Source organism: Ciconia boyciana, chromosome 19 (genome assembly GCF_034638445.1).
Source record: "Ciconia boyciana chromosome 19, ASM3463844v1, whole genome shotgun sequence".
NCBI lineage: Eukaryota > Metazoa > Chordata > Aves > Ciconiiformes > Ciconiidae > Ciconia > Ciconia boyciana.
This window is the reverse complement of record NC_132952.1, coordinates 7491831-7517479: the sequence shown is the minus strand read 5'-3', so window position 1 is coordinate 7517479 and position 25649 is coordinate 7491831. Positions and strand designations below refer to the sequence as shown.

Below are 25649 nucleotides of genomic sequence, written 5' to 3'. Positions count from 1 at the left end.
CCAGGTCTGGCAACCCATATGTTTTTTTTTCCTCCATAGAAACCGACATAACAGCAAGTTTGAGCCAGCCTCCAGCTCCACAAACACAGCCTGGCCCAAGGCAGACTCAAGAGAAACACGGAGACATGGAAAGAAATGTCCAGGATACCCACAGGCTGCCAAGCACATCTGATCCTTCAAGGTATTGTTCTAAACTACTCAGGATGAAGGCAACAGTCCCATCTATCTAGTCCCATCTATCTAGACCTATCCAAGAAAGCAACAGAACGTTGTGCCCTCTACTCCACACCATAGATACAATTTTACAGCAACAAAAGTTTTGCTAACTTCTTGCTTTTAAGCTGGCTCCTTTTTTTTTCTCCAGCAGTTAGCAGGAGAATGAACACTTACAAAAGGAGAGGGATCAGGTACCCACGCACAGACTGCACCAGACTCAGAGGGTCTTCTAGAACAGACTGCATAATCCTAAGACTCTTGAATAAAAACCGAACACATCATTCACATTCCTTTGCAAATAGTATTTGCACAAAAAATGGACTTAAATACATTCTGTTCCCTATTAAAAAGACATCTGTGACATGGGATAAATACAAAGACAACTCTCAAAAAGGTCATACTGGTTTCCAAAGAGAAATAAAACCAGTGGCAACGGTAGGTAGACCAGCAAAGATTTACAGTGCAAAGCTGGTCTAAAAGAAGTAACATTCCTTCTCCCAAACTCTATTCCACACAACAACCCTTTTGATTAACCACTAACTCACAGGCGTTACCTTTCCTGGATACGAGTGCTAATGCGACCAAACCAGAATCACCTCTGCCTTGGGGGAGTATCTACAGAGATCCATCCACCCATGAGCCATGCCTTCAGTCCTTTGGACTTCTGTGTCTTCCCATCTACAGCAAAAAAGCCCATGTTTCTAGAAAGGGATTATCAATGCCAGCAGCTCCAGAATGCTGTTTTGTACAGCGGTGAGCTAGTATGGTTACTTTAATTTGTTCTTCCTCTCTGACAGGGCAGGGCTGCCCGAATGAAGTGGCCTTGAGAAGCCCTGGAAATTTCCCTAGAACAGCCTGACTCCCTCTACTGTATAAAAAATACCTTACTGTTCATCTAGTTACGTTCACGTAACACTCTTGACATGCTTGCTCTTGCAAATGAGACATTTCTTGGAGTTTTTTGTACTAACAAGCGATGAAAGAGGCCTGCTGCTGGCTGGCACTGCCCTTGCTCTGGAAGATGCTTACACAGCTCTGAAGGTTCTATCTGGACTCCAACCCAAACATGGTAAATATTTATCTCTTATGGTAAATATTATCTTTTCCTTTCTCACTTTCCCTTAGAGTATGGAGGTGAACTTAATGAGAGAGGTCAAAGGTTTTAATGTGTGTTGTACTCCACTGACACAAGCACAGCATCTTATTTGGGAACTTTTACTCCCTCAAGTCATCTTGAGATTAAAAACAATTTTGCAATTAAAAAAAAAAAGAATTGTTTCATCACCTTTCACCTAACCATGTACTTTTGCTATCCTTCTAGCTTCATCAATCTCCATGTGCCAATAAAAATAGCAGCTCATCCCAAAATCGAGACAATATGGAAGGAAACTGAAAACAAAGCAAAACTAAGTCTTTTTGGCTATCTGCTGCTCCATTTTAGCTCTTCAGTGCTCACTGGCCCACGGTGAATTTCACAGCATATCCCACCAGACATCAGCACTCCATTGCCTTTGAAGCATTTCTGAAGCACCACTGTCAAAGCCTGTACACGGTTATGACACATGCTGCCCCATCCTTTCACAAATCTCTTTAAGCCAAGTATCAAAAAGGACACCGTAAATCACCAACTGACCTTAAATTGTTGTTTTATTTGTGTCACATCCTTCTAATACAGCTTATATTAAGTCCATGGTTGCAGCTAACAGATAATAATAGAAGGGGGGGGACACAGAAGACTTCACAACTTAAACACAAAATTTTATGAGCAGAAACCAAGGATGCCCAGAAGGACACGTGAAATGGTCCATTGTCTTCAGACTAGTACACAATACTGTGAATCAGGACTCTGGAGTTCTTTTTCCACCCTGATGTATAAGGACAGATCCTTGAACCTATCTAGCATGTTCTCATGCATATATAAAATAAGCATAACAATATTATGAAACAGTACCTACCACAGATAATTAAGGACAAATTCAAACATGACAGAAAAAATAATATGCACAGAATCGCACTAAATAAGCAGCAGTTTGTCATGACAGTTTACAATATTGCAGCATACGTCATTCATATATGACTTTGCAGACATCAAAATGCATGCAAATAAAACAGACGTTTTTAACTGACTTTCTGCAGTTGGAGAAACAGACATAAGAGGACACAATAATTTGCTGCAAAAAGCCAGTACAAGTAAGAACAAAACCCAATTCTTTAAAAATTCTGTTCTGTGCCCCAACCCACCGTACAGAGTAAGAACAGCTCAGCTATGTGTCAAAAGCCACGCGCAGCTATTAGACAGTTCTCCTTTATCTAAGCAACAAGGATTTATGCTTGCAAGAGCAGAAGACTGTTTCCAATGTTAAAATGAAGTTCTGAGTGGAGAGACTGTGAGAAAATACCTTGCTGGATACTGATTTGCTCCATTACTGTGCAGCACTTCACGCAAAAAATCTTCAGACAACAAACTGATGCAAGAGAGGAGAACAACGAAGAAGTAACAAATGGAAGAAATGATTTATCACAGCTTAGGGGTTTCTGTAGTATTTTTTGTTTGCCTTTCAACACAAGAAGCCTCAAACCTTTGAAGAAAAAGATTTCCAAAAGGTCAGAGTAAGTGAACTCCCAGCCTTGCAGTATTACAATTATTCTTCTGCAATGTTAGGCAAGAAAAAACAGCATAGCTACAGAGTATGGAAATGCCAAGTGAAAACAATTCCTGCTATCAAAAGAGGCAGGCTCAAAGCTCCCTTGCTGCTCTTTCCCTCCCAATCTGCAGGAAACACTAGCCTCCCTTGTGCACTTGCTGGCCTCCCTTGTGCACTCAGAAAGCAGTAAGGGACAACAGAACAGGCCACAGAAGGCTTGCGAGTAGAAAGCTAAAGGAATCCAGCCTTTTGGAGAGGAGAAAAAAAAGGGCAGAGACTGCTCACAGCCAACAGCATTACCCTGTAGGCTGTGAAAACAGCATGTGCCAGTCAAGTTTGGTGACTCCTGCTTTTGTGGGGTCCCTCAGGGCAAATGGTGATTCAACCCTGGAAAGAAGGAAGTTCCAACACTTCCTCCCTTCTTCCCCTCTTTAAGGACAGAGAGACAGAAGGCTGTAGAGCACTACCAGAGAAGCTGGCATTATACTAGACCCCATCTGCTCTTCCATGCTGTCAGAGAAAGAATACGGTTATGTGGTAAATGCAGCAACTGCAAATTTGGGTGGGGGAAAAGCCCCGGGACTAACAGCTGGATTCTGTGAGATGCTACACACCATGCCTGTAACTTAGCCAGGACTGCAGCACACAGTGAAAACATGATGCGTGCTTCTGATGGCAGTTAGAACACTCACATGCATGAAGAAGATGCTTATGCCAGTGACTGATTCAACTTCCCTGATGGTGGTGACCTGAAACTTTGTGCCAGGGCATTAACCATGATCCGCTGTGTAAAGCAGACTCACTCAAATGCAGAGAATTAAAAGACTGGATTCTCCCCTATGCACTTCCTCAGGACATTCTGCTACCTCTGTGCCCTCCTTTTAACCTTAACAAATGCAAAGAGAAGAAGAATCAAATAACTCTTGTGTTTCAGTTAAGTCATATTGGAGATTCCCATCAACGTACTGCCATGTGACTTCCAGAAAGTCATCTTTGATTTACCCTAGCTTGAGAGAGACTGGGATCAATCCAGCTGAGCTAAACTCCAGCTCTCATTCTGTAACTTCACTAGTATATCATCTCGGCATCACAAGAGAGATCGCCTCCTGCACCCTCATCATCCTGCTCCCATTTTTCCTCTTGTCTGCTGCAGTTCCTCTGTGACCCTCACACAGTCATGCATTTGGTTTGAGTCCAGAATGCAACTGCACTAGCAATAAACAACTTTTCTCAGAATTTTAATCCCAACCCCCCTTCCCCATCCTATGTATTTTGTCTGAGGCTGTGGTTCAAAACACCCAGAGAGAATTATTGCAACCCATCTTTTTTACACACTGTGCAGACTGTCTCCTCAGCATGATGCATTTTTAATAGGTTTTCTAAATGCAGACAACCAGGCTGCTAATAACAAGCTTTCCCCCCCCCCTTCTTTCCTCCTCCTTTTAAAATTTTTTTTTCACAAGGTAAAGCTGCTGCAGAGCTTTGATGTCTCACTGTACTTTACTCAAAGGAACACAGTTTATGTGGCAAACAATTGCAAAATACACAGCACTCAAACTGTTAAGATTGTAACATTCACCATTGGAAAGATTCTAGCGCTTCCTTGCCACTTCTATTAGGCCCACCACAAATTTTACTCTCATAAGCCAGATAAAGAATACTATTTGAACATGAATTGAACAAAAGATCTCAGGATGCTGGGCACTGAACCAACAAGAGAGATAAACTCCAAATTTAGCATGCCACAGGCAAAGCCCATCTCCTCCTGCAACACTTCGACAATTTGGGGAGAACTCCTCCTTCTTGTTGGACTAAGATGAAGACAAGAAATCATGCTGTCTGGCTAGAACACCTTTCATCTCCTGTTCTATCTACATCTCTCCCATTCCTCTCCTTTGCAACTAACCCCTCTGCTTCCTTGGCATCTCATAAATGGTAAGGCTATCCTTGTACTGATCAATCCACGGTTACTTGAAAAAGGGCTGATCCTGCATTGCAATGTATTGCTTTAACGTATGCCCCAGGTGTGACAGGCAAGTTACTAAATAATAACACCGAATAGAAGGACGGAAGGCAGTAAGCAGGAGGTTCTGGCACTGCGTGTGGGTGGGTGGGTGGATGGATGGATAAACAAAAGATGGATAGGCAGGCAGACACTCCTTGCTATGAAAGAAAAAGGCATCACCCTTCTTAAGCGTTCCTGAACCGATTGCACTTTCAACCTTTAAAAGTAAAGCTACAATTTAGCTTCACTTTTGCTGAAAAAATATGCATATAAATAAAAACCAGGAGCACTGATGTCACTAACTTCTTTTCCCCCTGCTTCTCCAAAAACGGAACTTTAAAAATGGGCCAAAATTCAGGAGAAAAGGCTCTACTGTCTCCAGAGCTAAAATGTACCAGTTTGACTTGGCAGCTGAACAACTTTCCACTGATTTGATGCTTTCCCCCTCCTCGAATTCTCCCATCCAAATGCAGCTGGAAATGTCGTTAGAGAAAAGAAGAGGCATTTCCTGTGCGGTTCCCCCTTCCCCCACCACATTCTTGGCACAAAAGGCAAGGGAAAAGCTAGAGAGACAGAGCGTGCATAAGAGGGAGAAAAGAGAGGCAGTGTGCAGGGATTTCTGGCTACTCACCAGAAAACGTACAACAGGAATTGCACGACTCAAAAGAGACAATTTACCCCCTTTCTCCAAGGCTCTGAGACCAAGTTGATGAAACACTTGGTTCAGTATGGAATAGCGGTCAGAGACATGAGCATGGCACTACCTCCTGGAAAGGATACTTTCCAGATACTGTAGAGTCCCTGGAGGAGAGATCAAGGATACTTCCCATAACCAGCCACACACAGCTTAGTAATTTACACCTTAAATCCAGCTGCAGTAAAATCCTTCGGTGCTCCAAAAGTATAACAAATGGGGGGGGGGGGAACAGAGAAAAAGGCTTGTTTTAATGCTATGATCTTTGATCATATTTGATCGACTTTTTTAATGTCATTGCTTGACATTTGAAAAACTGACCAAAGAGCACACATTTTGAAAAAAGCAACCACCACGGCTTTTCATATGACAAGTTTCCACTGTCCTGTTTTTCAGAACATGTGTATTCAGCACTTCATGAAAATTAAATCCCCCTAAGGTATCCAAATCCAAGCACTCAAAGGGGCTGGCACTTCTAAAAACAGTCTGAAGAACCCCAAATGTTTTGTGACACCGGCTGCTGCCCGGTCATTTTGCACTGTTGTGCACTGCAGAAAGCAGCCATTGTCCCAGCTCCAGAATTCATGATGCCACTCCCAAACTGCTTGTAACATTCAGTGTTCTTTGTGAAAATGATCCTACAGCAAAAGGCGTAAGCTGGGGTATTGCAAGCTGGCTTCCCCTGGTTTCATTTAGTCACTCTTCTCCAGTACGGATCAAAGCCTCCACAAAGGTTGAGTCAATTTAAACATTCAGTTTGCTTCTTGAGCTGTGAATTAAATGCATTCTTTGGTGGCTGGGTAGGGATGGGTGACTCAGTCTGTATAAACATTAACTGACTCTAAAGCTAATGGAAAAAAGAAATACGGAAAGGAGAAAAACAGAATCATACGTAACTTCTTGTTTCAGCTGGCAGCAAAACCAGATTAGGTTGGTGCACAAGAGCTTGCGTGGACTCTGTACCATTTAGTCTATTTTTTCTAGGTAACGAGTACACCCCTACCTTTAAGATTCAAGTCTCAGTCCGAAATTCACGTCCGTGCAGGGCAAGGGAACATATAAAGGGTGTGGCCTAATGACTTCCTTCTTTGTTCTGCAATCAAATAACAGTACTAGGCTATCTATACCCTTGCTTCCTCCTTGGCAGAGGGGAAGAATTTTCAGTTCACTGACAAGAACTTGCTCTCTCTAAAAACTTTCAATTGATCCCATTCTTCCGGTATGAACATTGCAAAAGTTTTTATGTATCTCAAATAAGAGCACAGTGCTACAAACACATGCGTAGACCAGCAATTCCTATCCCAAAGAGCTTACAATCCAAAGAAGAGGAAAAGAAAGGCCCCTTTTTACAGATCTGGATTAACATTATTTGGATCATGCTTACGGAGGATTTATGTGGCAAAGGAATTAAATTTACATACACTTAGTCCCGGCTTCCACTGGAGCGACTGCAAGACTCTTCACTATACTCTAATTTCACATGCACGACATTGAAAATTTTATCTAGATAGCAGCAAGAGACACACGATACAAGCATCGTGTATGGGCCACCTGCAACGCTTGAGACACGCTGACTGCCTGGCTGCCTGCCTCTGTTCAGAATAAGCAAGCGATGGTCTACCTGGAGCTGGACTGTCCCTTAAATATGAAAAAAAGGCAAAGAAACAGATACTGTATTGACTTGCTAAATTGGTACCAACACCTCCGTAAACACGATCCCACTCCTCCGAGGGCGCTAACCTTTTCTTATCGGTAAATGGCTGCACTACTCAGAGACCCAATGATAATATGCACTTGGCAGGCGGCATCAGGAACTGTTTAATGCTGTTTGACTTCAAGATGATTTAGAGGGTCAGCTCCTGCCGTTCTATTCTGCTACTGCATTTCACTATCATCTCTGTATTCCATTAGAGTGGTCCTCAGGAAATCAGCTGCACTTGAAAACAGCTGTTAATTTTCCCATTTGTGTGCTTGGAAGCTGGTGACGGACTGTGCAGTGCGTTCTAAATTGCATTAAAACCTCTTTACAGCAGCATAAAGGAGCCTCAAAGTAAACAAAAAGGCCCTGTAAGAATAGATTTTATACAAATGGTTTCTGTAATGGTGCAAGTTCTGCTTCAGCCCAACCACAGGTGTAACAATGCACTGTGTTTGTGTTTGTACACTTCAAGGATATGTCTATAGCCAGAAACAGTAAGACAGAGCAGCCCTGAGGCTGCTCTAAAGTTCTAATTAGAAAGACAGCTTACCTTGGAATGACTACTAAGGATACTGCTTGTGCATGTCCACTTCTCCACATATGCAGACATCTGAGCCCTCACGTCCATCACCTTCTGAATACTTACAACGTTTTAAAATAAATTCAGAGGTGAGAGGCAAAAGCTACAAGCCAGGTTATTGAGGGAGAGCTAAACAAGGGTCATCTTGGCCTCTTCCTTCCTCCACTAAATCCAACAGCGTCCCAAACACTGGCAACTGCGCACTGTACCTGAAGAACAGCACACGTACTCCTTCATGTAAGTAGTACAAACTACAGGAAAACTCAGTAAGGCCTGCTTCCTGCATTTTTCTGACATGTCATGTAGGCATGCATTAAAGAAAATTCAAAGCCTCTCAGAGTACAAGGTAAAAGACAACTCCACATATTGGAATTATATCTATATATCAAAGTAACCATTAGAGCCTTATACATAGAAAAGGAATGTTTTGGAACCATACCAAAGCAATTCATTCTCATTAAACTGAGATGGTTTTCTTATCTCCCCCTTCCACAGATTGTCCCTACTGCTGCAGCATAGCTCCATTTCTAAAAGCATGCATATGGGGCATACAGGCAATAAGAACAGCATTTATCTAGTTTCCTATTTTTCTAGAAAAGGAAGTGAAAATGCAGTAACATAGAAAGAAGCTTAAATTAACGCTGCAAATCAGCAAGAGCTACGCCACACTGTCTGGGTGTCTCTTGTGGCCCCAGCATGCAGTATTATCAAGCAAACTCTTTGCAGACAATCTCACTAAGCCACTTTTTTTCCTCCGAATGTCCTTCTCTTCCCATTTCCTGCATGTTGAGAGGGAGAAGGTGTCCATCCACTAACCACCAACCGGGTGCTGAAATTAAATCCAGAGCTCCATTGCACAGCAAAAGAAAAATATTACGATGGAAAAAGGTTCCCCTGAGCTAACCGAGAAGCATCTCCTAACATGTGTCAGTGAAATTCTGGTCTTCAAGAACTTAGAATAGTTTAGACCTGTGTATTTTCAGTGGCAGCAATGGATGGAGAACACTTCAGAAAGCTGCTGTGGGACAGTAAGGAAGCGTAGGCCTCACTCAGAATGGGAAAGCTTGCTCACTTTACAGCACAATACTAACACGAATCTTGACTTTGCCAAGAATTAATTTGAGCCATACCAGCTATGCCTGTAACCCAGGGCCCATCTGAATAAAAAGTCCTTATTTCAAGTGTTCTGAGCCTTTACCTCCAGCTTGCTGTCCAGTATACATGTGCAAAAGAGAGAGAGAAATGATCTGTACGACAAAACTTCTGAAACAGATTGTTCTACACACACTGCACTAGGAGCAAAGAGGTTTTCCCTGTATGTCAATTCAGTGATTGACCTTGAGCTGTTCCCCGCTCTGCCTCAGTTTTCCTAGAGGAGAAACAGGGATAATAGTGACCTGCCATTGTAAAACACTGATCTGTGCAATATATCAGGCTTTAAAATCAGTACTAACAATTTAGTTTTTGAGCTCGTTGCAGGGTCTGACATTTCACGATCTATAAAGTTGCTTTTGAGTAATGAAGCACACAGGCACTCTTCATAACTTACCCCAAAGTGAGTGTGGTGTGTTTCAAACAAGTGTTCAGCTCACAAAACAGATCCACACAGGTTCATTGTATTACTACAGCTTTTTCCTTCCAAAGTTGCTAGTCTTTACCACAGCTACCAGTGTGGTTAGATTAAGTTAAGAAACCGTGGTTAAATATTTGTGGTCATACTAAGTAAGTGAAAAAAGGTGGTTGAACTTGGTAGAGGTGGGGGTGAACACAGACAAGGAGGAATGAAATCTGTTAAGTATCAGCTTCTCAAACCTTCTTTACATGAGCAGCCATGCTCACTTTGTTCGGCGAAAAATGAGGCAAAACACCCTCCTTTTTACTGGCAAATCTCAGTGGTGATAACCAGATGTGTTGGAGTTTACCAAGCAGTGACATCCACATGCAAATAAACACTTCAGTTTTGTCAGGATGTTTATGCCTGGTGTGTGGATATTACTGCCAACTACACTTGGATACTCCCAGCTGTTATCGCCATTATTTTGCGCTACAAAACTAGAAGGGTGGAAACTTCCGAACCGCTAGTCCAGTATCAAATGGCAATGGATCTTTCTTCAAGTGTGAATTGCCACACATTTTACAGCCAGGCACTGAGATTACTGGGCCCAGGTGGACAAGACGCTGTACTGTGTCTTCAGACGAAGTGACAGGCTATGGTACTTTGGCCAGTCACCGCCCCTTGATGACTGACAAGTCTGACATGAACCAGCCTGGCTTCTATCTGAGCTGCTCTTTCGAAGTCCCTTTTGTTTCCCCACAACACTTTGCATACTCACTGTCTGTCTCTGCTTCCTCCTGCTCACCCTGCGGTCGGTGCGGGGAGCCAAGGGACTAGGGCCAATTAAATGTGGGAGCAGGTGGCAGCCAGGTGGAATTATGGGAAGGAGATATGAAATTTCCTCTATTCTCGAGGATCTGCTCTCTCTGCACTGAGATCATACTTACAAAACAGGTGCTGCTGCACCATATGTCTCAGAGAAAGTCACACTAAGCAAATTCTATCTTGCAACAGAAGAATCCCTTTTTCTTCTTTTTTTTTGATCCCTCAGGTATCAAAACCCTCTGGGGAGACGCTGGGTTGCTTACGTAAAAGGTGCCAGGAGCACAATATGTATTGATGAATCTTACAGTTGAAGTTACGTGTAACGCCATTTAGTCCATTACTCCCTTTCTGTATGAAAGATAAAAAGAACTCGGACACTGTTGTAGCATCGTATCAACACAGCAGAGAGACACACATACAGAGGTCTTCTGATTTTGACTGCTGCTTTTTCATACCCTTTAGTGAATGAGCAGAAAAGCGGTCCAAAAAACCTCTCAGACATAATGATGTTACACTTTATTAGGAAGCCATTAAAGAATTATTGGGGTTGTCAGAAAGGCCTAATAGAAACACTTAAGTCATCTGCCTACTGTCCTCTCTTTCACCCCTATTCTTGGCCCTTCCTTTGGAGATGAGTATCTTGCACAAACAAAATTACCTTTGATTGCAACAGCTGAACTTTTGAGAGCGGTGGAAAGAAGCTTGCTGACTACAGGGAGTGGGCTGCCACAGACAAACGCAGGAGAGCAGACAAGAAAAACAAGTTTTAATTAAAGCCACTTCTGGATAATCAATTTTCCCTTTGTATCTTGAAGTTCTAATATACGGCTGAAGAGTGCGATACAACTGACATGTTACACGAGCTGATTCAGTGATTGAGAGCGAGGTGGCAACGTGTGAAAAGCATGATCCTGCAAAGTGCTGAACACCTGCAAATCTAAGAGACTGCACAATGCAGCTATAGCAAGAATCTCTCTTACGACTCCAAAAGACAGAGCAGCAAGAATATTTCCGTACTACTTTCAAAGCTCTAGGTGAAAACGCAGGAGTGGTAATACTGCTACAGTAGCACTTCCAGAGGCCCCAGCAAGGGTTCAGGAGATGCCTGTGCTGACATCAGTCATACTCATCCCTCCCAGAAAAGCTTATAATTTGACTCAATATTGCTGATAGCAGGTGGAGGAGCCAAGGCAGCTTGTTCAACATCACGCAACTGGTCAGAGGCAAAATTACGCGTGGCTCCTGTGTCCCTAGCCCAGTGATTTCTATAGCCTGCACCACAGTGTCCCAGAAGAACCAGTAATTCTTAAACAGAATTTAACAGCCCAACTTTATACATCAAATGTTCTAAGCTTAATTGATGTAATCTGAGAGAAGAATTTGGGGTTATTTTTAGCCAGTGGCTGCTGCTGCTTTTTATGTATATATACTAAGCAGACAGCCATTACCAGTATCATTTTACATTATGTTCAGGCATAACTGGATGTATGAACATTTTTATACATTCATATATACACACACACATACACACTCACTCTCCCTATATTTTATGTATGTATTTTTTACATATATGCCAAAGAATAATTATACGTGCAAGGAACCTAAGCATCTAGCGTATCGTCCTGCCACTATGTTAAACAATTTCTTTTAAACCAATCAGCTACATCAATCTTTAGAGACTTATAATTTGTCATACCATCAGAAGAGAGAAATTAATCTATAGCATTGTAAAAGAGAGCAAGCGCAGTGAAACGAAATTTGCAATTCATGGGCTCAGTGGTTGGGGGGGGGGGGGAGAAGGGGGAGGGAGGTTGACAGGGGAAGCCGATGAGATTCGGTTTCTAAAGCAAAGGGACCAGCATGCCCCCTTCCCAGCTCCCTCCTGACACCCCCCCAGCCCTTTTTCCAAGTGCACAGCGCCTGTAAAAATTCCTGCGCGCTATTTGCAGGCAAGGTCACTGTGAAAGGGCATGGCTGGGAGCCAGGGTGTTTTTCAGCCGAGCTGCAGGGAGGGGAGGGGAGGCTCAGGAACTCAATTATAAGTTTCTCCAGTCTAGCCAGGAGGCTGGGAGCCCAGACTGCGGCTGTTCCGCCCTGCGATCGCACGCCCCGTCTGCCCGGCTCGCCGCCGCCGCGCCAGGACTGACGCATTTCGCAGGCATTCTCGAAGCCGCAGCAGGGAGGCCCGGGAAAGAGGCTGTTTTCCCTTGATGGCCTGGTAAATCCGTATGTGGTTTTCTGGCATGACACACCGGTATGCAAGACGCGTGTCGCATGTCCTTTAATAGGCATTTGTGCTACATGCAGTCGACACGAATATTGCTCCGTGTATGCCTACCTGTAGATGTGTTTAAGTAAATGCACTCTTTGAGGGCAAGCCCGTTTAGAGATCTGCAAACCTGACTGTGCATCTGACAGCACGGTCCTGTCAGATGCATTCACTTACCCAGCCTGCAGCCATAAGCCACTCCTTTGTCATTCAGAGACAAGCAGGGTCATCCCCAGCGAACAGATCATTAATTCTCTGAAGCCTTATTTGTCTCAAGGCACAGGAGCAACACACACAGGCTCAGTAACGCGCACAGTGTATTTGAAATACTGTCGAATGTCACCCAAGGGGAACCTTTGCCCTAAAATTGTCACACAATTTCCCTGCGCTGGGACTATGTCCAAGGCAAATCCATTCACCAGCACCGCATGACTTCCTCTTATGCCTCCAGGACAGGCAACCCCCTACCAGTGGTTTAAAGAAGCATTTGCATGGGAGAAGCCTGCTGCTTGCTGTATTTCTGTGTATGCAAGTGCACGTGTCCACGTGCTCCACCCTAAACATCACCCTGAACTTCTTTCAGGTTTCTGACTTGAATTCTCAGCCTACTAACTAGCAGCAAAAGCTGTTACATAGCAAGGTTCTAGCACTCAAAACTGTCACCATAGTGCCAGAGAACAGAATATTAAAAAGGAGTGTTTGGATCCCATAAAGGTAGTGCCTGCTACTTTTCAAAACACCGTGGACATATACTTCATGTGAAAAGGTTACTCACACTCAATATACTATAAATCCCCCTTCCCCCATGTTGATTTTCTAGTTACATGTTCCAATTGGAATCAATTTGGCACATCACCTGAGAAATGAAATGGCATCTTTAATCATCTACGGAGTATTTCATATATAGACCTTTTGAATACGTATCCATATACAGACATTCGCAGTCTCCCAAGTATCCACTTTGCTTGCTGAAATATGGTGAGTTTAAAACTTCAAAACAACAGGGTTAGTGGACCAGCAGGACCTTCTCTCCTGCCTGAAAACTGGGCAGCAATTCCATAATTCCATAATTGCACAACGAATCCTCTGCTAACAGACATGACATGATAGTACAGAAAATCCAGAAGCCTGAAGTTGCTCTACAACGCAAGGGGCTTTTTTTGTGGACAGATTCCAATCTCAGTGAGGCTCGTATTGCTCCCCTGAAGCCAATGCATACCAGCGTATCTGAAATTAGAATCCATTTTCTGAAGTTTTTAAGGTCATGTCACCTTAGATTTTTTGATAAAGGCTGAGTAGTGCTTGCCTGAGAATAAATTCAGCCAGTCCTTAGAGGCGTTGTTGCATGTCAACTGGAGGAAGTGATTAAAAATTAACGCAAGCTAGGAGATAGAGAAACCTGAAAGGGTGTGCCTGTAAAATACACTTTCGATCTGTCTCGTCAGCAAAAGAGGAAAGAAATCAGATTCTTACAATACCAGACTCTTGGGAAGTGGTTGGGGCATGAACTCAGTGTTCTTTTACTGATTCACCTCGAACAGTTAAGAACAAGATACCCCACGATACCACAAAGATGGATGTTTCTTACTTCCCAGGTGGGGATGCTGGAAGGAGGGGGAAGGGAGCGTGGGGGTGTGGAGGTACAGCTGTGGGTGGCAATTACACTGCTGGGATGTGTAATCTCACCAATTCCGTAACATATGGGAGTGAGCTGTCCTTGTACTATTCACTTCTGGCTGTTTTTTATTATTATCATCATCCTTGTTGTTTAAGATACATCATTAAACAACCTTGAAAGAATGCAGCATCTGTTTCTCAAGGCTTCTCTACATTTGAGCTTTGAGGGCACAGAAAGTAGAATACATGCATAGCAGGAAAAGGAAAGACAAACTTAACAGCTTTTCAGGAAGTTGAAGTCAGGGGTAATTTCGTTGTTTTACAGTACCTTCATGCACGAACCTATGTTTAGGATACTTAGTTTGGCTGGTAATGAAGATCTGATGTAGCAGCAAAAGAGCAGAACCTTCCACTGTCCATTAAAGGAATGTTTGTCCTCAAACTGGAAATGTACTAATTTTCCCCAGAGTAAGCAATCCTGTTTGGACATTTCATGGCTACTTGGATTTTAGTAATTTAATTAGCAGGTATGTTTCTTCTTTGGTGTCCGGGAAACAGCAGGATTCAGTCTTACTCTCCCAAACAGACTGAACAGTTTATCTGGAAAAAAGTTAATTTCTGATTTGGAAAAAAATTAGGTAGGAGAAGGTATCCAGTTCATTGGATTAGCAGCAATATTCACAGTTAAGCTTCATGAGAATTCACAGAAAGCTTGGGCTGCTATTCTTTCCCAGTCTCCTCACTTTCTCTACCCAACACTAAAAATCCCAGTCATTTCATTAACAAGTTCAGACTGCTTCTGTTCCTCCCAGTAAAGGGTCTTAACCCGTGACCTTTGCCATTTTCAAGCCCTCTTGACTGCTCCATGCACCATCATCTACCCCTGGGACGTCCATTTTTTACTGCTCCCTCTCCATTACTGGCAGTATAATGAAAGATGGAAATGAAGCATAAAAAGGGATAATACTAAATGCATGGCCTTTATATTATGACAGAGCTGGTATGTTGTGGCAAGAATACCTTGCTATTGATACCATCACTACTGGAAGGCCTTGGAAGAAGGCTAGCATCAGGCCCTTGGGTCAAAACCTTATTACCTAGCAGAGCTACATCCCAGCACTGCAATTAATAAAAGAAGTAAGTAAGTAAATAAATAAATTCATTGAGCGGTATCACCAGCAGGCTGTCTTACAAAACCACTCAGGGACAGAATCTTAAGGTCTCCAACAAACCTGCCATTGACCACTGTGAGAGTATTACCAGTGCAAAAAAACCCCCAAACAACAGTAAATGTCACTTGGGGGGTGTGTGTGTGTGAATCAACAGAGAAATGGTCCCCTCATCGTTTATTCTCTTGAGTATAGAACGCACACTACTTTTCTTAATTATTCCTGATGTTCGTTGTAGGTTGCATCATTTTGGAACACCGACGGTATCATTTTTAAAACTCTGGTTGCCATGGCAGCACAGAATGTGGCTCTTAAATGTACTCTGCTTGCACATTCCTCTGACGAGAGGCTGCTTCTCTTTTTTTTCTTAAGGAAAAAAAAAGCATCTCCACTGAGAAACATGATATAATGACAAAAAACCCCTAGAGAACAAGCATAGGAAGAAAATAGTGGCTTAAAAAAAATAAATGGGGAGGGCAGAAACTGGGCTGAAAAATATAGCCAAGAGGACACTTTTCTTTTAAAGGCAGAATCTAAGCAGTGTGTTTTGGATTGTCTCAGGAAGGTTGTAAATTCAGACAAACCAAGCCACTTCCTTAGTGACAGCATTTACAGCACTGTATTCAGCCATTGTTTCCCTTTGTAAGGTCTTATGCTGGCCTGATTACTCAAACCCAGAACTTTAAACCTTGAGCAACCTTTCAAAGAAGTGGTGGCAGGTGATAAGGGACAGGTTTCTACGCAACCAAGCAGACACTCCCTTACCTCAACTGCTGCCCCTTTCTAACCCTCAACTGTCTGCAAGAGCTCTTAAGGGCAAAGCAGGAAGTAGGCAGGGCAATATAGCCACTGGGGCAACATAGCCACTTGCCAAGCAGACTTTACCCACATCCCCATAACATAGGAACTGTGAACATTGATTCCAGTGACACACAGGAGTCTTCTCTGAAATACATAATTTGTAGAGATCGGGAATAGTGAACCCTTGACATCACCACCAAGTCTGACACTAAAAAGAAGCTGGTACTAGTAATAATGATCTCTTAACAATAAATTTTCCAACTGACAATAAAAAGTTTTGCCATCACTGCCCTATATGCTTTACAGGTACTGTACAGTTTAGAGTCTAAGGGTATTTTTTTCCGGTCTTGTCTCCACTTCAAAGTCTGGTCCTTTCATTAGGGATCTTCTAAGCAAGAGACTTAGCTCAAATTAGCAGGGTGCTGAGCAGTCCCTATTTGAAAAGGAATGGTGGAATAGAGTATTTTTTGCACCTCATAGGACTGTGTCCTTCAACACTGTAGTAGGGTTTAGAAACTTAGTTTAAATAAGAATGCAGTCTTGTCTTATTCATTAAAAACATGGGTTGCACCTCTTTCATGGGAACTGCTGCACTTCCTGCTTTCCATGAGCCCTAAAAGAAAAAAAGCTAGTGAGACTTGCTTTTTGAAGTACTACTTCCCTTCTGGCTTTCACTAGCAGCAAGAGTGAAAATTTAAATTAAAATCAATTTCTCCAAATGTTCAGTGCAGTCTAGTTTTGGCACAAGCACTCAAGCCATTTTATCCTTCCCTAACAAGCAGCCTATCAAAAAAGATAACCCTCTAAGTGCTTCATATAAGTCTATAAGCAGCATTATCTCCATTTTTGCAGACAGGTTAACAGAGGCAAGGATTTTGAGTCCATCACTCAGCAACAGTCAGAAATAGAAACCAATTGTTCTGACCTTCACACCCATGCCCAGTTCTTACGATCACAATATACTCTGACCGTAAGAAAACAAATGATGTCCTAGGTCAGAAAATCAGCTGGAATGATGTAAAAAGGAAAGATACTGAGTAAATGAGAATTAGAATGACATAGCAACCTCCTGATTTTAATAAGGTCATGAGATGTTGCTCCAGGTAGAATGGCCAACTAACAGCTTGTTCTGCCTGTAGTACTGGTTTAAAATTTTGAGAACAAATTATGATTTTAAATGCCTTCATTTCTGGGGGGCAAGAGTGAAGTTCAATTAAAATCAGGTCCTAAAATCAAGATAAAGAGATCTAATTTTCAACAGCTGTCCAGTCATTACTGTCTTAAAAATCAAGGCTCACAGGCTGTCTTAGGTAGTCCACCCAAATTCACAAGCAACTTTTGGAAAAGAATGTAAATTCCTGGATTTAAAGTTTATGTAAGTTCATTTTTTCTTGCAGATTTTCAAATAGCTAGTAAGTCCACATTTCAAACACCCCCGGGTTCACTCTATGACCATTATAATCAAGATATAACTATGACCCAAGAACAAGTCTCATCCTACTTCTGTGTTACAATCACAAATCATTGTTCTATGTTCTAGAATCTCCTCAAAGAGGTTTTCCTCATATAAAATACTTAAGACTAGCAATCAGTCTTGCTCATAGATTTAAAGAATAAAAGTTTTGTGTCTGGGAAAATAAAACTCACACAAACCTACTCATTCCTATGTTTTTCTACATGGGCAGCTTCTTCAGAACTTCACTGAGGGGTGAAGGTAGGAGGAGGCAACCATAACAATCATGGAAAGCAAAGCACGTTAACATGCAAACTAAATAATAGGCCTCTACTGATAAAATATTGGACTTGGAGTCATGTCCGAGTCACATTTTTACCATTTTGAAATGGAAATATTTCCAAATGAAAGCATAGCGGCAATCGATGTCTCTCTTCCCCCCTCTTCCGTGCTTACACAGAAGCAGGTAGCTCCTAATTTGTTGCTTCTATAGCTGCACAGTACAGTCACTGATCGAGTTCCCAATGACATTAGAAGTGCTTCTGTGGACACCTTCCATTGATTAGCTATTTCACAAGTCTGTTTTGCTGCCTTTGACAAACTGTTGCTGGCTAGAGTAAAATGAATTCCCCAGTCACATTAAGCACAAACATTAAGTTAAAAAAAAACCAACAAACCAACCTGATTCTCTTCATGCAATTTTTAACACAACTCTTCATCCGTCTGCAACACTGCAAATGCCGAGATACACGAGAACAGAAATGGGCGGGGGGGGGCCAGTGGTGGTGGTGTCAGAGCAATGGTCTAATTAAACAAACAAACAAACAAGTCCCCTGCAAGAGGACCAAGTTTCATGAGACTGAGTAGACTATGCAACCTCAGAAGAATGCTTCCTCTATTTTTTTTTTTTTTACACTACTGCTTTATGTGCTTCAAAGCTCAAGAATAACACAATACACCTTCTTTGCCCTCTTCTCAGGTGTAATAGCCTACTTACTGTATTTGAACAACTTAAACGGGAGGAGTAGTGTCCTGACTCAGTCAGACAGCTGATGCTACTTTTATTGGTGGAGATTAACGTATAAACTGGATTGTGCCCTGAGTTCAGAGTTCAGCCTTATCTATGGAATCCTTCCCCTCTTTACACATTCCAAGGGTTCTTACAACTTCAAGTCACTCAAGCCTGTAATATTAACCCCTAAACAAGCTTTCACAGAACTGTTTGAAGGAAAAGCAGGTTTGGAAATTTTTTGACAACATATTTTTAAATGCACCAGTTTGCAGAAACAAAACAATTTTCACTTCTTTCTAAACAATCCATATGTCCATTTTTGTGTCTATGCTATCTACTGCAAATCATTCTGCGTTCAAGTTGTACACAAATACAGACCAGGCACTTGGCGCTGGATACACCAAAAAAGCAAATAATATGTAACTAGTTATGCAGCCAACAGGGACAGCTCCCTGTGACCCTTCCTTTTTCACATTTCCTCTGAAAGTGCAGCTGGGAATCAGATCTATTCCATATTCAAGCAGTGACAGGCAGATTTGATGTGATCTGAACGTTGCAACATCATTATTTCCTCGGACACAATGCCAGTGTGTTCACAATGGCATTTCTGCTTTTTGCAGTTTGTAAATTGCTCTAGCCTGATAATCAAGCAAATGGAAACTGGCAAGTATTTTTGGTTGTTTTTATGACACATATACCACTGCATATTGGGGAGTTCGGTTTTCTTCCTCCACCTATCTACCGCATCCAATTAGTTTTCTTTGGGCTTACGTACTAAACTTCTCAGGAGTGGGAACATCTATTCTGTCTTCAGTACCTCCAATTTCTACCATAATACAAATAAAGTATGACTAAAAATATGTGCAATGATTGAATAGCATTTTGTGGAACTCTGTATGACTGTCGTGGTTTAACCCCAGCTGGCAACTAAGCCCCCCCAGCTGCTCACTCACTCTCCCCGGCGGGATGGGGGAGAGAATCGGAAGGGTAGAAGTGAGAAAACGCGTGGGTTGAGATAAAGACAGTTCAATAAGGAAAGCAAAAGCTGTGCACACAAGCAAAGTAAGACAAGGAATTCATTCACTCCTTCCCATCGGCAGGTAGCTGTTCCGCCATCTCCAGGAAAGCAGGGCTTCGTCATGCCTAACGGTTACACAGCACAATGACATATCTACAAACCTACAAAAGCACTCATTGCTTCCCAGAAATTGCACCTTTTTGGGATGGCTTTGATTTGGACAACCAAAAACAAATATTCACTCCCTCACTTCCAACATTTTGTGACAAAAAGGGGAAAGTTCAGTGCAGGCAAGATGCTGAACTTTGATTGTGAACTGCTAAGCAAAGACAGCAACTCATTGCACTAAAACACTATCAAGTAGCAGCTTGGAAGTTGTAGGATAGGTCTAGCTCAGTTCTGGGCCAACAGGCTATCAGCCTACAAACGAAAGGAAGACTTAAGGAGGAAAGCTGAGATCTGACAAACTTTAAGTTGGCCTTATTTTCATTGGGAAAAAAAAAGAACGTGTATTTTAAACACTTCTAAATTAGCGTCTGTAAAAATAAGAAAGTCAATCATGCAGAAAACAAAAGCTTCATCTGGTAGTGGTAAACCCCAGAAAAGCCCATATCACAAGCCCTGTGGCCTGAAGTCAAGCGACTTCAAGCCACATTCCTCAAGAAAATGGGTTACAACAAAAAACCAAAATACCACAACACTAGCGTTGTATGGCCCAACATAGTATCTGCCCCTCTCCTCTCTTGGACGCTGCTTTTTAAACAGCATCTCAGCAAAACCTTTTATTTCAAGGCCATCTACAAAGCACAACTTTTCTGAAAAAGAAAACCAATGTTTCTAATCAAGACAGCTGAGGTTTCCCTAGAAGTATGAGAAAAGAAAGCAAAAATTAAAACCGGAACTTTGGTATAATCTCTCTGCTTTTCCTATGGAGATCCTTATCTTAATTAAACACATCTTCATTTTTCTGCCTGTTCATAGCCTTAATTTTTTCACAACTTGATGAGCAAATGTTTCTTTTTGGGTCTTGTATTTTTTCATTTTTAAGGAAAACACACTATTCCAAAACATTAGCCTGTTTTTAAAGTAGCACATGAAATTTAAAGACGTATTTAAATATTTAGGCTATTTTCCATTATGTATTTAGTTAGGCTGCCTCAGCAAAGGACCAGGTCTCCTTCTACTAACTTTTCAGGTGTTTTCTCAGAAGGTGACTGTGATGGATTAGAAAAGATACCAGTGAATTATGAAAGCTAATATGCAATTGGGGAACATGCACTTCTCAAACAGTCCACCTGGGTAAAGTAATCAGTGCTCTTAGATATTTCTCTAAAGAGACATACAAATTTTGTAATAGAGAACAGCAGCTTTGCTGCACTTTTGCAGAAAAATGCCCTGTTACTGTCCCTTATCAACAAAGCCCTAGAGGAATCCATTTGGAAAATAATTTTCCTCTACTGTTTACAAGGAAATTAAAATGTAATTTGATTACAATGCATAGGAATGATAAGACAGATGTCTTCTAACAAGAAGGAGTAATACATAGCTCTGGTGTTCAAGTGCTTTAATGATCATTTGTTTACATTCTGTTTGTTTGCTTGTTTTAAATAAATTGGGAGGGGCAGAACTAAACTACTTCTATTACAAAATAAAAGTCCCAAACCCACAAGGAATCCCCTGTGAAACAACAGCAGATAAGCTCCACCTTTCGAAGGTCACGGTAAGGACAAAACACGTCTTCCAGTCAGAAAGCAAGACATTTACCTGGAAAGAATCTTCCAAAGCTAACATCACAATTTAAATACAAGACACAAGGTATGTGTTACTTACCTACTCCACCACCCAGCACGGACAGAGCAACAAAAGGATGGAGGGGAGAAGTGTGATTCTTGCTCCTTCTCCCCCAGCCTGTTCATTTCTCATCAGAATTTAGGTGTATTGTCTTTGTGCCTCGTCATAGCAAGTCACATTTCCCAGAATTAAGTTTCACATTTTCAAGGGGGAAAAAAAATCCTGAGGGCCCTTGAAATGGTTTATAAAGGTACTGGGCATCACTAAGCAGTAGTATACAAGTCCTTCACTGGGTAAAGGAAGGATTCCTCTTGTTAGAAAAGAGAGGCAAAAGTGATGTATAGCTGTTTCTCCCCTATTTTCAACCCTGCTATTTCTCCTACACTTAGGCTGTTATTCTAGGCAGCTGCGAAGTCTCGCAATTGCTTTGGGTTTTGAAGTTTTTGTCTTGTTTTAAATTAAAGTAAACACTCAGCTTCTCTTAAAGAATAAAAACATTTCAAACATTGATAGCCAACGTTATTTCTAGAACTTTCAAATGAGCTTGTAAGAAAGAGAAAGAATGACTACTTCTCCTAAAAAAAACATCCAAGCGTCATAAAGAAAGAGATAACACCCCTGACCTGCCTGATGCCCTGGCCAGGACTGATGATGGTCACGAAATGGGACTCCTGAGAACTAAACGGAAGGTAATAAACACACGCACACACACACACAAGCTATGACCTTTTGAGCTTTGGATCTACACAAAGGTACTAGACACGACAGTTCTGTGGGGGAGAGATACCTGGTAGTTGCACTGGCTGCAGCTCCTCACTCCTAGTGCTTGCAAGCCTTCTAAGAGATCCCTGGGTTTGAACCAATGAGCGAGGTAGGCAGAAAAAAACAACAGCCCTGGACAACTCAGCTACAAACTACTGTTATCTTAATAAATTATATGCAATTTAAATGTCAAGTTGGATGCCAAGACAATCACAGAGGCAGGCATACACTAAAATGAACAGCCTGCAAACAAATGAATTAACAAGAGGGAAAAATTCAGACTCAAGTCAATTATCCCCTAAATTATCTAAGTAGGATGCTCATGGATTATTTTAGCTATATTATGTGAAGTATCACCTGCATTCCTCTGCTGCCTTATACTATCATCCTATCAGTAAGAACTATGCCAGCAGAGTTTGTAAGCAAGCAGATGGTCCCTGATGGTCCCTACAGCAATCAAGGAGGAACGGTTTCTTCCTGACCACTTTCACACTCACTCCCAAGTGACAGGCACTAAATCCTGACATAAATCACTCACGCCTGCTTCATCTACCCACCTGCATGGCAGTTCCTGAATGCAAAATGTAGATGTGTCAGCCTATTTCCTACAGAACCACCCTTCTAGCCTCATATTTACAAGAAATCATGTGTCCTGTGTTTTTTAACATGCTTTAATAAACACTCAGACCAGCCTTTCATGCTCAGCAGTTGATTGATAGCAATTAGTTGGCACTGACAAGGATATTGCTTGATGTGACAGACCAACAAAACACACCAATTTGTGCCAAGAAAATGTGTTCAAAAAAGGTGGCACATCTAAAGCTCTAACAGGGCTCCTGCAATTAAAAAAAAAAATTAAATATAATGAGCAAGTTCAGTATAAATAAAGTAGCACCTCACTGCATGGAAGTATATGGATTTAATAAGCTGTACAAACTACTGTTACAAGACAGGGGTAATTTTTTTTTTTAAAAGCATCACTGTAATAAGAGTATCAGGGCAAAATTCAGTTTTATGCTAACCAGGCATATTACCTTATTTTTATCTTTGCACCTAACATCACTTTCAGGTAGGCCAAGTCATTCAATTTAAGTGCCATTCAATTTTTATATGCCAATAGTGTTGTTAAATAGCCAGCAGAAAAAGACACAGTTCAATTGTCATGCATGTCAGGAGTCTGGCATACAGTCAGTTGGAGATTTAAACTTCCTCTTTAAAGGAGAGCAATTAAACTGTGCATGAGGAAAGGAACACCAGCATCATGTCTACACTGAAAAGCTGCACTTTCAAACTAAACTGGTGTCAACAGCAATGGACTCGTACTTTGTGTTGGTTATACTTAATTTTAAGATGTTCCTAATTGACAAATCTAAACAAAAAGACCATTGTTATCAGGTCTGTTTGCACACATACCAAGTACAGCTGCACTGTCTTCGCTGTATGAGTTTAAATGCACCCATTAAGTTAAATATTACGCAGATTTTCCATGTGGACACAGCATGTTGTGGATCCCAGTTGTGTAAAATCTTAGGACCTGATTCTGCTCACCGCTTTATGTATATCCAGAGCCCACGTTGAGCTCCAGTGTCAACTGGGATGCTTAACAATACTATTTTCTCTTCTTGGGTAAAGAAAAAAGAAAAAAGAAAAAAATCTGAACCCTTCCTTTATTTAAGGTAGGCTTCATGGGAGTTCTTGTTATCACAAGCTGTTATGCTAAACAGCACACAATAAACTTTCTTTTCCTTGCTTGCACTTCTTATATCCCATACAAGCATTGAAATTAGTAAGTTGAAATATTTCAACCACCACTTCAAAAAAATTGCAGAGCAGCTTTTATAAGCACAGTAAGCACGGGCCTGTAAATGCTACTTTTTGAAGAACATACAGTGTAAAAAATAGCTTTTCTTTTATAAGGTGAAGGTGCCAGAAATTTCCTTACCTCTAGGTTCTCTGACACATCTGGAAAATGGGAAGAAACAAAAGGAGATGTTTTTCATATCTCAAATACAACTGGGGAATTAATTGCCACAAGATATGGGGGATGCCAAAAGCTTGTAAAAGCTCTGAAAGCAGTCAGAGGAATTTGTGGAAGAAGAATCCATTGAAACATAATAAAAAGGGCCAGGAAGTTCTGGATGCAGTATCTGGGAAAGGTATACTAGGAAGGTATCACTGGATGTGTGCCTTTGTAATAACCGTACCTGGTGCATCGACCTAGGCACTCTTAGGAACAGACTACACTAAATCAACCTTAGATCTAGTCTACTAAGCCAGTTCTTAGGTCATCATTGCTGAAACAAGAAGAATATGGCAGTACTGAAACGGCTTCTGGATCAAAGCATGGGTTTCCATATTTAGAGCAGGACTGTGACTTACTAAGTTGCCATAGACAGTGCTGCAGGCATTTTCCCCTCAGGCACAACTGAGTAACAGTAAGGTAAGCTCGTTTTTCTGAAGATGTGGGCACAGTACTCGAGTGCTGCCCTCCAGACACTTTACATGCCATATTCCAGTGTTGTTCAACCGCAGATACTTTTGCCAAGCGACCAGCACACAAGTCGCACTCTTCTAGATGCGCAGTAACATCTTGCATGCCCTGTGCCGCTTCACCACCTATGCACACTTGTGCAAGGGAGCAGCCAGAGCACCTGAAGATCAAACTGATATCCAGCACAGGACAAACCTTTGTGTGCTGAAACTGAACGAAATAGTCACACAAGTCACGACAGTGACAAAAACCATCAAGGATTGTCATAGCTATTTGAAAAAAAGCATTCAATTTCTTCTAGCCAGTCTGGACAGGAACTGTGTAAGTTTTCCTTCATCTGCACACAAATATGCCCCTATTGTGAAATGAAGGAAGCAGCATTGGAAGAAGATGAACTATCTGTAGCCCCTCTATCCATCAGTCTTTGCTTCTCTATGTAACGGCATTTTAAAACAAACTAAAACAAGACAATTTATGCCAGAGGAGGATATAAACTTGCACACACTCTGTAACAGCTCCTAGATCTCCCACTGGACACACTGGGTAAGAGAAGAAAGTACTTTGTATGAGGACACGCAGAATTGCTGGACAGGAAGAAACCACTTGGCCAACAAAGTATGTTGTGACTGGATGTCTACATAGATTAAGGTAGGTTTCTGTGGTTTTCCTGTAGACAGTTGTGACTGACACAATGCTAAGAAATCAGCCCTCCTCCTTCCCCTTCCTGTCTTATGACCTTTAGTGCCACTTGTTAAGGTTTACTGTATGTAAGAATTTATGAAGCATGCTTTTAGTTGGAAATGAAAAACAACATCCTTAACTCAAGAGAGTCTTAGTTCTTGAAAAATCCTGTGGAAGTTTTCCTAATCTACCAAGAGTACCAACTCTTCTAACTCTTGCAGGATGGTAATAAAAGTAGTACAGAGTTTTGCTACTATTTCTTTCTAACTTTCTACTACTAGACACCTCCTTGGTATGCCTAGATGAATATGCGTTGTGTGTGAGAAGTTTCACGGATATTTATTAACCCAAATTTCACTGAGCCAA

The 25649-nt window shown here is 41.7% G+C and overlaps 1 protein-coding gene across 2 annotated transcripts in view; it reads right to left on the bottom strand.

Annotated features, from left to right (window-relative positions):
* SKI (SKI proto-oncogene) overlaps nucleotides 1–25649 on the bottom strand; it is a 121374-nt gene that overhangs the window by 53662 nt on the left and 42063 nt on the right. The gene's annotated exons all lie outside the window — the stretch shown is intronic.